This window comes from Lissotriton vulgaris, chromosome 8 (genome assembly GCF_964263255.1).
Source record: "Lissotriton vulgaris chromosome 8, aLisVul1.2, whole genome shotgun sequence".
Lineage (NCBI taxonomy): Eukaryota > Metazoa > Chordata > Amphibia > Caudata > Salamandridae > Lissotriton > Lissotriton vulgaris.
The window spans coordinates 545,853,589-545,867,222 of NC_141696.1; the positions used below are offsets into that span (position 1 = coordinate 545,853,589).

The window sequence follows — 13,634 nt, forward strand, 5'->3', positions numbered from 1 at the left end:
GAGCCCTAGGGGCCACCTAAACCATATACTAAATAAGTGGTATAAGGGATACCAGGAGGAAAGTGAAGAGGCCTAGGGCCTTGGGAATCGCTGGAGCTATTCGAGACTGGAGTTAACTAAGTCGGGAAAGGCCCACGGGACTCGGGTGCAGTGTTCAAAGTGCACGCACTTCTCAATACAAAGTCTATGGTGCGTAAAAAGCACAAAGTTAGAAAGTTAGGAACCTTCCGAGTGACCTACGGAGCTGAAACTTAAAACACAGGCCCTTGGGATGTGTACCAGTGCAGGAGCACCGGCGGAGCTGAGTTACCTCACCCACAGGAAGCGGGTGCACAGGGTCGAAGATGTGTCGGGTTTCGTCACGCTGGTCGATGGTGCTTGGAGCTGAAGATGCTGCAGGCGGCTCGATGAGAAGAGTTCCGGTGGATCCAAGGGTGGATCTGAAGATGTGAAGACCTGAAAGCAGAGGGGACAGTGTTCAAAGTCACTAGCCAGTGACTGCCGTGGAACCAGAGTGGAACCAGGTGATGTCGGGTGCAAACAGGCGTTGTCGGGTAGCTTCTTTCTGCAGCCACGTGGATACCCGGGGTCGAGGACGTCCAGGAGTCGGTCACGAGCTGTCCCACGTAGGCCTCTCGCTGTTGGCGGTGTCGGCGACCTGATCGGAGCAAACAGGCTTTGGCAAATGCAAGCCACGCAGGAGTTGAAAGATGCTGTTCACTCGGACCAGCAAGGTCAGAGCGGGTGCTCCTTTTCACAGGAGCTTGGGTAGGTCTGGAGCAACCAGACCTGCTGTTTAACTCTTCGGGTTCGTCGCCAAGATGGCCGCTGGCCGCGTGGCTAGTGGCCGGGATGGCGCGTCGAGTGGCACAGTGCAAAAGGGCCCCACGCAGATCGTGGAGATGCTGGGGGGCTGATCTTCGGTGCAAGGGCTGCTCGGTGGTGGGGGTTCTCAATCCCCAAAGCACAACGTCGAGGATGCCTCAGAAGCTGCGCAGTCAGCTTTTCGGGTGTCTTTCAAGAGGTCCGGTCCCACGTCACTCGGTGCCTCCACGGGTCCCTTCTTTGCAGGGACTGTGGATCGGGCTCTGAGAGGTCTGGGAATCTGGTTCTTGTCGGGCTCTGGGCTCGGGCTCCGGCGGGAGGCGGCGGCAAAGCAGACGTCGAGTTGCTGGTTGGTACCTGTGTTCACAGGGTGGTCACTCCTTGGCCACAAGGGAGATTCTTCTTCAGTCTTCTGTGCAGCAGAATGTCGAAGTCCAGTCTTCTTCTTAGTTTAAGTCGATTTCGGGATGATCTGCCGTGCAATGGCACTGCTCCCCCTCTTATTCCAATCTAGGGGGTGGATCACCTACTAGGTCCCTCCTCTGGGAGGAACCAGGAAGGGGGGCGGTTACACCCCCTTTCCTTTGTCCAGCTCCGCGCCAGGACTGGGGCTGGAAGGCCCCAGAACCGGTTTGGGCTGGCTTATGCACAGGGACACCTTGTGTGCCCCAGGCATGTCTCATTCTTTTCAGCCCTGTCCTACCTAATACACAAAATCCTGTCTGGGGTGGTGCTCGCACCTCCCAAGGCAGGAAACCCTTTGTCCAGGCCACCATCTGCCGAGTTTCGGTCAGCAGCAGGAGGCCAGACTTGTGTCTGTGGTGGCAGCGTCCATTTTGTGGAGCTGAGGCTCTGTTTAACTTTAACCGGGGTTAAGGCTACACACATGTCGTGTCCCTCTAGAAGGGTGGAATGCTATCCCCGTCGCCAGAACTGGCGAGGGGATAGTATTCCAATTCGTATGACACCTTACTCGACATGTTTTGATAAAGCCAAACCAAAGATAGCATTTAACCGCGAGGATTATAATGCACTTAAGAGTATATGGTATGGCAATATCCCGGAACAGCTTAGGGAGTGGTTCCCGACAGCTGCAGACAGGCTCAGCTCATGCTAGAGCACCATCTCACATATTTCCAAGCACTCTGCCTCCAGGATTGATGAGGCCTTCCATAGGAGTGGCTGATAGGAACATATGTGTCCAGTTTAGGGTTAGGCACAGGCATACTGTACCTAAGTAAGAGGTGATTACACCAACTTACCCCAGCTGAGTGATCAGCCAGTTGTGTCAAATATGGAGGCCAGGCCAGGGGTGGCACAATACATGCTGCAGCCCCTGGTAGGCCTTGGCTACACCTATGCCCTGGGTACCTATGGTACACTGTTACAGGGGCCTATAAGGTGAACCAATTCCAATTGTGTTATGCACCTAAGGTACATGGAGTCCATTTTAAGGAGAGAGCAATCAGCCTGGGGCCCTGAATAGCAGGATCCCAGGCCAACTAAGTCAAAAACCAGCTAAACACCAGGCAAAAAGTTTGGGGGTAACCATAGTCAGATATCCACCTTCCTACAACATCACAATGTGTGATGCTTGCCAACCAAGCACTAGATTCTGGAGCGCTGATGATCAGAACATTCTGCTCCTGAAGGAAAGGAAAGACAGCTTGATGGAAAATAAAGTCTCAGTTTATATTAACGCTCTCTCTCTCCCAATATCTATCTATCTATCTATCTATCTATCTATCTATCTATCTATCTATCTATCTATCTATCTATCTATCTATCTATCTATCTATCTATCTATCTATCTATCTATCTATCTATCTATCTATCTATCTATCTATCTATCTATCTATCTATCTATCTATCTATCTATCTATCTATCTTTATATATGGATACCTGCGTACACATACATATAGATATGCCATGCATTCCTTTAGATTTGTTCCAACCTCTTACCATTTATTTGAGAATCCCTACTTTTCAAGTGACTGCAAATGAAGTCATTTCCGGCACTTTTTGGCCGGTGCAAGGTAACAAAAACACATGCCAACTTTTAATACAAATCATTGGTCTCTTTATTAACGCGCACTGTCAAACATGGGGCTTTCACACGTCAGGTAAACATGATAACCAATACACAACAGAAGCAGATGTAGATTGCTTATCAATGCCAGGATAGAATAGTTGTGAATTGAGTAATAGAAGGGCCCCTGAATTGATACTTATTATATACAGCCTGTAAGATAGTGAAAAATGCAGGCTAGGAAAGGAGATGCAAATATCAATGTATTAGAAAAATACATAAAGAGGAGTGATTTGCTTTTATTCATTCAAGGCTAGAAAAAATCAACATACTATTGCAAGCATTCATACACCACCAAATAGAAATAAACAATTCTGACATTAAACGTAAAGGTGACGATGCATTTGTATCATCACCTTGAGAAGGGTCACCGAGGAATTGAGCCCAGGGCTTCTGCACTTAAACACCAGAAACACTCCACTAAACTAAGATGCCTGTTGGTGCCAACAATTCCCAAAGTTAATGCATGTTCTAGGTGAGCAATGAACAGAATGCAGGGCTCTTTTCAAAGCGAGGTCTGTGAATCAACAGATACATCCACATGCCAATTACTTTAGTGTTTTTAAGAGAATTCACTTTCTTGGAACGAGTCTGCATGAAACCATCTTCAGGGCCTGGACAATTTCATGGCAAACGGCACCTCTCAACATTGCAGCCAAGACAATATAACAACTGTTTCTGCCCGGTTTCGAACCGGGGACCTTTCGCGTGTGAGGCAAACGTGATAACCACTACACTACAGAAACAGATGTCTACAGTTGATTCTTCTGTGATGAAACTTCTCAAAACAGTCTATTCCAAGGGCCTCTGGTTTTAGATTTCTTTCATGCAACCTTCCCAGACAGCCCTAGCTGAACGCTTGTATATGCCATGCAAGTTCAGCATTTTTGCAAAATGCTTAAAGAGAAATGTTTCCTATTTGCTCAGGCAGGGCAAGGTTAAAAGCATGAGACTCTAGCAAATATTCATCCACTACTGCAAAGAGAAAATTGATATTGGCTTTGAAATGCATACTTCAATACTACTTTAAAAAAGCACCAATGAAAGGGCTCGTCCGGGATTTGAACCCGGGACCTCTCGCACCCAAAGCGAGAATCATACCCCTAGACCAACGAGCCTTCGAAAGGCCTGCACCTCTGAAAAGCTAATACCAGCTCTAAGCACGCAATGAAGATCATGCTGGGGACTTTTTCATGATTGGTCTGTGAATACACATGAAATTCAGTGTCAACTTACCCTTTCTCAAATGATATCACTATCATTTATAAGTGTCCCCTTTTATTTTGTCCCAGCATTGGACACGTCTTACAGGAAGTCAGCACTTATTTATCTATTTCTGCAGTGGCTAGACCCTAAAGAGAAAGAATAAAAAGCTGTTCATAACAACATAAGAAACACATGTTGCATTTTTTCTCAAATGCTTATTCCCTTTGTGCAAATCGGAATGCCAAGCTGAATAACTGGGTCACAGATTCTGGCTAATTATCTTTCCCTTGAATGCAAGTAGCAATAAAAACTGCCTAATGCAGGACTAAAGCATTCCTTGCAAGCCTCTAACATCATAACATAACTGAGCTGCTGGTAGCAAGCTAAGCAATACCTTCCCAAAATGAGAAGTACATGTGCTAATCCGCTCAATCAGCGCTCGATCAGGCTCGATCAGGCGAGATATAGAAAAGGTGGAAAGGGTCCAAATGGCTGTCCCTTCCTTTTTAGGGTGGGTCCTTCTGACTATCATAGGATTGCTTGTATAAGTGGCCAGGGTCAGAGAAAAAACTTTCAACCCTTCTCAGTGTTCTATCCAGAAGCAGGCATTTTCTGTGCCTTTAATTTCAGGCTTTTCCCAGCAGTCTCTGTTCTGCCTATGTAAATTAACAAAAACAGTGCTTATTCATCACTTACTCTAATGTCCTTACTGTCCAGAAAGCTCTGCCTAAGTATGCTTTTTTTCTTTTTCAGTGAAATTCTAAATGTTTTTTCTGCCCAGTCTATGGCAGTAGAATGCTGCTTATGATGCCACATTTTGTTGAATCACCAAGGTACAACTACAGAGGAATATATGAGTCTGAACGACATGGAACTCTTAGCTAACACATCACAATGTGTGATGCTTGCCAACCAAGCACTAGATTCTGGAGCGCTGATGATCAGAACATTCTGCTCCTGAAGGAAAGGAAAGACAGCTTGATGGAAAATAAAGTCTCAGTTTATATTAACGCTCTCTCTCTCCCAATATCTATCTATCTATCTATCTATCTATCTATCTATCTATCTATCTATCTATCTATCTATCTATCTATCTATCTATCTATCTATCTATCTATCTATCTATCTATCTATCTATCTATCTATCTATCTATCCATCCATCCATCCATCCATCCATCCATCCATCCATCCATCCATCCATCCATCCATCCATCCATCCATCCATCCATCCATCCATCCATCCATCCATCCATCTATCTATCTATCTATCTATCTATCTATCTATCTATCTATCTATCTATCTATCTATCTATCTATCTATCTATCTATCTATCTATCTATCTATCTATCTATCTATCTATCTATCTATCTATCTATCTATCTATCTATCTATCTATCTATCTATCTATCCATCCATCCATCCATCCATCCATCCATCCATCCATCCATCCATCCATCCATCCATCCATCCATCCATCCATCCATCCATCCATCCATCCATCCATCCATCCATCCATCCATCCATCCATCTATCTATCTATCTATCTATCTATCTATCTATCTATCTATCTATCTATCTATCTATCTATCTATCTATCTATCTATCTATCTATCTATCTATCTATCTATCTATCTATCTATCTATCTATCTATCTATCTATCTATCTATCTATCTATCTATCTATCTATCTATCTTTATATATGGATACCTGCGTACACATACATATAGATATGCCATGCATTCCTTTAGATTTGTTCCAACCTCTTACCATTTATTTTTTATTTGAGAATCCCTACTTTTCAAGTGACTGCAAATGAAGTCATTTCCGGCACTTTTTGGCCGGTGCAAGGTAACAAAAACACATGACAACTTTTAATAAAAATCATTGGTCTCTTTATTAATGCGCACTGTCAAACATGGGGCTTTCACACGTCAGGTAAACATGATAACCAATATACAACAGAAGCAGATGTAGATTGCTTATCAATGCCGGGATAGAACAGTTGTGAATTGAGTAGAAGAAGGGCCCCTGAATTGATACTTATTATATACATCCTGTAAGATAGTGAAAAATGCTGGCTAGGAAAGGAGATGCAAATATCAATGTATTAGAAAAATACATAAAGAGGAGTGATTTGCTTTTATTCATTCAAGGCTAGAAAAAATCAACATACTATTGCAAGCATTCATACACCACCAAATAGAAATAAACAATTCTGACATTAAACGTAAAGGTGATGATGCATTTGTATCATCACCTTGAGAAGGGTCACCGAGGAATTGAGCCCAGGGCTTCTGCACTTAAACACCAGAAACACTCCACTAAACTAAGATGCCTGTTGGTGCCAACAATTCCCAAAGTTAATGCATGTTCTAGGTGAGCAATGAACAGAATGCAGGGCTCTTTTCAAAGCGAGGTCTGTGAATCAACAGATACATCCACATGCCAATTACTTTAGTGTTTTTAAGAGAATTCACTTTCTTGGAACGAGTCTGCATGAAACTATCTTCAGGGCCTGGACAATTTCATGGCAAAACGGCACCTCTCAACATTGCAGCCAAGACAATATAACAACTGTTTCTGCCCGGTTTCGAACCGGGGACCTTTCGCGTGTGAGGCAAACGTGATAACCACTACACTACAGAAACAGATGTCTACAGTTGATTCTTCTGTGATGAAACTTCTCAAAACAGGCTATTCCAAGGGCCTCTGGTTTTAGATTTCTTTCATGCAACCTTCCCAGACAGCCCTAGCTGAACGCTTGTATATGCCATGCAAGTTCAGCATTTTTGCAAAATGCTTAAAGAGAAATGTTTCCTATTTGCTCAGGCAGGGCAAGGTTAAAAGCATGAGACTCTAGCAAATATTCATCCACTACTGCAAAGAGAAAATTGATATTGGCTTTGAAATGCATACTTCAATACTACTTTAAAAAAGCACCAATGAAAGGGCTCGTCCGGGATTTGAACCCGGGACCTCTCGCACCCAAAGCGAGAATCATACCCCTAGACCAACGAGCCTTCGAAAGACCCGCACCTCTGAAAAGCTAATACCAGCTCTAAGCACGCAATGAAGATCATGCTGGGGACTTTTTCATGCTTGGTCTGTGAATACACATGAAATTCAGTGTCAACTTACCCTTTCTCAAATGATATCACTATCATTTATAAGTGTCCCCTTTTATTTTGTCCCAGCATTGGACACGTCTTACAGGAAGTCAGCACTTATTTATCTATTTCTGCAGTGGCTAGACCCTAAAGAGAAAGAATAAAAAGCTGTTCATAACAACATAAGAAACACATGTTGCATTTTTTCTCAAATGCTTATTCCCTTTGTGCAAATCGGAATGCCAAGCTGAATAACTGGGCCACAGATTCTGGCTAATTATCTTTCCCTTGAATGCAAGTAGCAATAAAAACTGCCTAATGCAGGACTAAAGCATTCCTTGCAAGCCTCTAACATCATAACATAACTGAGCTGCTGGTAGCAAGCTAAGCAATACCTTCCCAAAATGAGAAGTACATGTGCTAATCCGCTCAATCAGCGCTCGATCAGGCGAGATCAGGCGAGATATAGAAAAGGTGGAAAGGGTCCAAATGGCTGTCCCTTCCTTTTTAGGGTGGGTCCTTCTGACTATCATAGGATTGCTTGTACGAGTGGCCAGGGTCAGAGAAAAAACTTTCAACCCTTCTCAGTGTTCTATCCAGAAGCAGGCATTTTCTGTGCCTTTAATTTCAGGCTTTTCCCAGCAGTCTCTGTTCTGCCTATGTAAATAACAAAAGCAGTGCTTATTCATCACTTACTCTAATGTCCTTACTGTCCAGAAAGCTCTGCCTAAGTATGCTTTTTTTCTTTTTCTGTGAAATTCTAAATGTTTTTTCCGCCCAGTCTATGGCAGTAGAATGCTGCTTATGATGCCACATTTTGTTGAATCACCAAGGTACAACTACAGAGGAATATATGAGTCTGAACGACATGGAACTCTTAGCTAACACATCACAATGTGTGATGCTTGCCAACCAAGCACTAGATTCTGGAGCGCTGATGATCAGAACATTCTGCTCCTGAAGGAAAGGAAAGACAGCTTGATGGAAAATAAAGTCTCAGTTTATATTAACGCTCTCTCTCTCCGAATATCTATCTATCTATCTATCTATCTATCTATCTATCTATCTATCTATCTATCTATCTATCTATCTATCTATCTATCTATCTATCTATCTATCTATCTATCTATCTATCTATCTATCTATCTATCTATCTATCTATCTATCTATCTATCTATCTATCTAACTATCTATCTATCTTTATATATGGATACCTGCGTACACATACATATAGATATGCCATGCATTCCTTTAGATTTGTTCCAACCTCTTACCATTTATTTGAGAATCCCTACTTTTCAAGTGACTGCAAATGAAGTCATTTCCGGCACTTTTTGGCCGGTGCAAGGTAACAAAAACACATGCCAACTTTTAATACAAATCATTGGTCTCTTTATTAACGCGCACTGTCAAACATGGGGCTTTCACACGTCAGGTAAACATGATAACCAATACACAACAGAAGCAGATGTAGATTGCTTATCAATGCCAGGATAGAATAGTTGTGAATTGAGTAATAGAAGGGCCCCTGAATTGATACTTATTATATACAGCCTGTAAGATAGTGAAAAATGCAGGCTAGGAAAGGAGATGCAAATATCAATGTATTAGAAAAATACATAAAGAGGAGTGATTTGCTTTTATTCATTCAAGGCTAGAAAAAATCAACATACTATTGCAAGCATTCATACACCACCAAATAGAAATAAACAATTCTGACATTAAACGTAAAGGTGACGATGCATTTGTATCATCACCTTGAGAAGGGTCACCGAGGAATTGAGCCCAGGGCTTCTGCACTTAAACACCAGAAACACTCCACTAAACTAAGATGCCTGTTGGTGCCAACAATTCCCAAAGTTAATGCATGTTCTAGGTGAGCAATGAACAGAATGCAGGGCTCTTATGAAAGCGAGGTCTGTGAATCAACAGATACATCCACATGCCAATTACTTTAGTGTTTTTAAGAGAATTCACTTTCTTGGAATGAGTCTGCATGAAACCATCTTCAGGGCCTGGACAATTTCATGGCAAAACGGCACCTCTCAACATTGCAGCCAAGACAATATAACAACTGTTTCTGCCCGGTTTCGAACCGGGGACCTTTCGCGTGTGAGGCAAACGTGATAACCACTACACTACAGAAACAGATGTCTACAGTTGATTCTTCTGTGATGAAACTTCTCAAAACAGGCTATTCCAAGGGCCTCTGGTTTTAGATTTCTTTCATGCAACCTTCCCAGACAGCCCTAGCTGAACGCTTGTATATGCCATGCAAGTTCAGCATTTTTGCAAAATGCTTAAAGAGAAATGTTTCCTATTTGCTCAGGCAGGGCAAGGTTAAAAGCATGAGACTCTAGCAAATATTCATCCACTACTGCAAAGAGAAAATTGATATTGGCTTTGAAATGCATACTTCAATACTACTTTAAAAAAGCACCAATGAAAGGGCTCGTCCGGGATTTGAACCCGGGACCTCTCGCACCCAAAGCGAGAATCATACCCCTAGACCAACGAGCCTTCGAAAGGCCTGCACCTCTGAAAAGCTAATACCAGCTCTAAGCACGCAATGAAGATCATGCTGGGGACTTTTTCATGCTTGGTCTGTGAATACACATGAAATTCAGTGTCAACTTACCCTTTCTCAAATGATATCACTATCATTTATAAGTGTCCCCTTTTATTTTGTCCCAGCATTGGACACGTCTTACAGGAAGTCAGCACTTATTTATCTATTTCTGCAGTGGCTAGACCCTAAAGAGAAAGAATAAAAAGCTGTTCATAACAACATAAGAAACACATGTTGCATTTTTTCTCAAATGCTTATTCCCTTTGTGCAAATCGGAATGCCAAGCTGAATAACTGGGTCACAGATTCTGGCTAATTATCTTTCCCTTGAATGCAAGTAGCAATAAAAACTGCCTAATGCAGGACTAAAGCATTCCTTGCAAGCCTCTAACATCATAACATAACTGAGCTGCTGGTAGCAAGCTAAGCAATACCTTCCCAAAATGAGAAGTACATGTGCTAATCCGCTCAATCAGCGCTCGATCAGGCGAGATATAGAAAAGGTGGAAAGGGTCCAAATGGCTGTCCCTTCCTTTTTAGGGTGGGTCCTTCTGACTATCATAGGATTGCTTGTATAAGTGGCCAGGGTCAGAGAAAAAACTTTCAACCCTTCTCAGTGTTCTATCCAGAAGCAGGCATTTTCTGTGCCTTTAATTTCAGGCTTTTCCCAGCAGTCTCTGTTCTGCCTATGTAAATTAACAAAAGCAGTGCTTATTCATCACTTACTCTAATGTCCTTACTGTCCAGAAAGCTCTGCCTAAGTATGCTTTTTTTCTTTTTCAGTGAAATTCTAAATGTTTTTTCTGCCCAGTCTATGGCAGTAGAATGCTGCTTATGATGCCACATTTTGTTGAATCACCAAGGTACAACTACAGAGGAATATATGAGTCTGAACGACATGGAACTCTTAGCTAACACATCACAATGTGTGATGCTTGCCAACCAAGCACTAGATTCTGGAGCGCTGATGATCAGAACATTCTGCTCCTGAAGGAAAGGAAAGACAGCTTGATGGAAAATAAAGTCTCAGTTTATATTAACGCTCTCTCTCTCCCAATATCTATCTATCTATCTATCTATCTATCTATCTATCTATCTATCTATCTATCTATCTATCTATCTATCTATCTATCTATCTATCTATCTATCTATCTATCTATCTATCTATCTATCTATCTATCTATCTATCTATCTATCTATCTATCTATCTTTATATATGGATACCTGCGTACACATACATATAGATATGCCATGCATTCCTTTAGATTTGTTCCAACCTCTTACCATTTATTTGAGAATCCCTACTTTTCAAGTGACTGCAAATGAAGTCATTTCCGGCACTTTTTGGCCGGTGCAAGGTAACAAAAACACATGCCAACTTTTAATACAAATCATTGGTCTCTTTATTAACGCGCACTGTCAAACATGGGGCTTTCACACGTCAGGTAAACATGATAACCAATACACAACAGAAGCAGATGTAGATTGCTTATCAATGCCAGGATAGAATAGTTGTGAATTGAGTAATAGAAGGGCCCCTGAATTGATACTTATTATATACAGCCTGTAAGATAGTGAAAATGCAGGCTAGGAAAGGAGATGCAAATATCAATGTATTAGAAAAATACATAAAGAGGAGTGATTTGCTTTTATTCATTCAAGGCTAGAAAAAATCAACATACTATTGCAAGCATTCATACACCACCAAATAGAAATAAACAATTCTGACATTAAACGTAAAGGTGACGATGCATTTGTATCATCACCTTGAGAAGGGTCACCGAGGAATTGAGCCCAGGGCTTCTGCACTTAAACACCAGAAACACTCCACTAAACTAAGATGCCTGTTGGTGCCAACAATTCCCAAAGTTAATGCATGTTCTAGGTGAGCAATGAACAGAATGCAGGGCTCTTATGAAAGCGAGGTCTGTGAATCAACAGATACATCCACATGCCAATTACTTTAGTGTTTTTAAGAGAATTCACTTTCTTGGAATGAGTCTGCATGAAACCATCTTCAGGGCCTGGACAATTTCATGGCAAAACGGCACCTCTCAACATTGCAGCCAAGACAATATAAAAACTGTTTCTGCCCGGTTTCGAACCGGGGACCTTTCGCGTGTGAGGCGAACGTGATAACCACTACACTACAGAAACAGATGTCTACAGTTGATTCTTCTGTGATGAAACTTCTCAAAACAGGCTATTCCAAGGGCCTCTGGTTTTAGATTTCTTTCATGCAACCTTCCCAGACAGCCCTAGCTGAACGCTTGTATATGCCATGCAAGTTCAGCATTTTTGCAAAATGCTTAAAGAGAAATGTTTCCTATTTGCTCAGGCAGGGCAAGGTTAAAAGCATGAGACTCTAGCAAATATTCATCCACTACTGCAAAGAGAAAATTGATATTGGCTTTGAAATGCATACTTCAATACTACTTTAAAAAAGCACCAATGAAAGGGCTCGTCCAGGATTTGAACCCGGGACCTCTCGCACCCAAAGCGAGAATCATACCCCTAGACCAACGAGCCTTCGAAAGGCCTGCACCTCTGAAAAGCTAATACCAGCTCTAAGCACGCAATGAAGATCATGCTGGGGACTTTTTCATGCTTGGTCTGTGAATACACATGAAATTCAGTGTCAACTTACCCTTTCTCAAATGATATCACTATCATTTATAAGTGTCCCCTTTTATTTTGTCCCAGCATTGGACACGTCTTACAGGAAGTCAGCACTTATTTATCTATTTCTGCAGTGGCTAGACCCTAAAGAGAAAGAATAAAAAGCTGTTCATAACAACATAAGAAACACATGTTGCATTTTTTCTCAAATGCTTATTCCCTTTGTGCAAATCGGAATGCCAAGCTGAATAACTGGGTCACAGATTCTGGCTAATTATCTTTCCCTTGAATGCAAGTAGCAATAAAAACTGCCTAATGCAGGACTAAAGCATTCCTTGCAAGCCTCTAACATCATAACATAACTGAGCTGCTGGTAGCAAGCTAAGCAATACCTTCCCAAAATGAGAAGTACATGTGCTAATCCGCTCAATCAGGCTCGATCAGGCGAGATATAGAAAAGGTGGAAAGGGTCCAAATGGCTGTCCCTTCCTTTTTAGGGTGGGTCCTTCTGACTATCATAGGATTGCTTGTATAAGTGGCCAGGGTCAGAGAAAAAACTTTCAACCCTTCTCAGTGTTCTATCCAGAAGCAGGCATTTTCTGTGCCTTTAATTTCAGGCTTTTCCCAGCAGTCTCTGTTCTGCCTATGTAAATTAACAAAAGCAGTGCTTATTCATCACTTACTCTAATGTCCTTACTGTCCAGAAAGCTCTGCCTAAGTATGCTTTTTTTCTTTTTCAGTGAAATTCTAAATGTTTTTTCTGCCCAGTCTATGGCAGTAGAATGCTGCTTATGATGCCACATTTTGTTGAATCACCAAGGTACAACTACAGAGGAATATATGAGTCTGAACGACATGGAACTCTTAGCTAACACATCACAATGTGTGATGCTTGCCAACCAAGCACTAGATTCTGGAGCGCTGATGATCAGAACATTCTGCTCCTGAAGGAAAGGAAAGACAGCTTGATGGAAAATAAAGTCTCAGTTTATATTAACGCTCTCTCTCTCCCAATATCTATCTATCTATCTATCTATCTATCTATCTATCTATCTATCTATCTATCTATCTATCTATCTATCTATCTATCTATCTATCTATCTATCTATCTATCTATCTATCTATCTATCTATCTATCTATCTATCTATCTATCTATCTATCTATCTATCTATCTATCTTTATATATGGATACCTGCGTACACATACATATAGATA

General features: G+C 41.8%; 7 non-coding genes across 7 annotated transcripts; all 7 read right to left on the reverse strand.

The window, feature by feature from the left end:
* Nucleotides 1-3,588: 3,588 nt before the first annotated feature.
* On the reverse strand, nucleotides 3,589-3,661 carry TRNAV-CAC (transfer RNA valine (anticodon CAC)). Its single transcript has one exon. It is a non-coding gene; the product is annotated as a tRNA-Val (tRNA).
* Nucleotides 3,662-3,961: 300 nt separating this feature from the next.
* Nucleotides 3,962-4,033, reverse strand: TRNAP-UGG (transfer RNA proline (anticodon UGG)). Its single transcript has one exon. It is a non-coding gene; the product is annotated as a tRNA-Pro (tRNA).
* Nucleotides 4,034-6,699: 2,666 nt separating this feature from the next.
* TRNAV-CAC (transfer RNA valine (anticodon CAC)) lies at nucleotides 6,700-6,772 on the reverse strand. Its single transcript has one exon. It is a non-coding gene; the product is annotated as a tRNA-Val (tRNA).
* A 300-nt stretch (nucleotides 6,773-7,072) lies between these two features.
* On the reverse strand, nucleotides 7,073-7,144 carry TRNAP-UGG (transfer RNA proline (anticodon UGG)). Its single transcript has one exon. It is a non-coding gene; the product is annotated as a tRNA-Pro (tRNA).
* Nucleotides 7,145-9,306: 2,162 nt separating this feature from the next.
* TRNAV-CAC (transfer RNA valine (anticodon CAC)) lies at nucleotides 9,307-9,379 on the reverse strand. Its single transcript has one exon. It is a non-coding gene; the product is annotated as a tRNA-Val (tRNA).
* Nucleotides 9,380-9,679: 300 nt separating this feature from the next.
* Nucleotides 9,680-9,751, reverse strand: TRNAP-UGG (transfer RNA proline (anticodon UGG)). The gene has a single exon. It is a non-coding gene; the product is annotated as a tRNA-Pro (tRNA).
* A 2,132-nt stretch (nucleotides 9,752-11,883) lies between these two features.
* On the reverse strand, nucleotides 11,884-11,956 carry TRNAV-CAC (transfer RNA valine (anticodon CAC)). Its single transcript has one exon. It is a non-coding gene; the product is annotated as a tRNA-Val (tRNA).
* Between the last annotated feature and the right edge of the window lie 1,678 nt (nucleotides 11,957-13,634).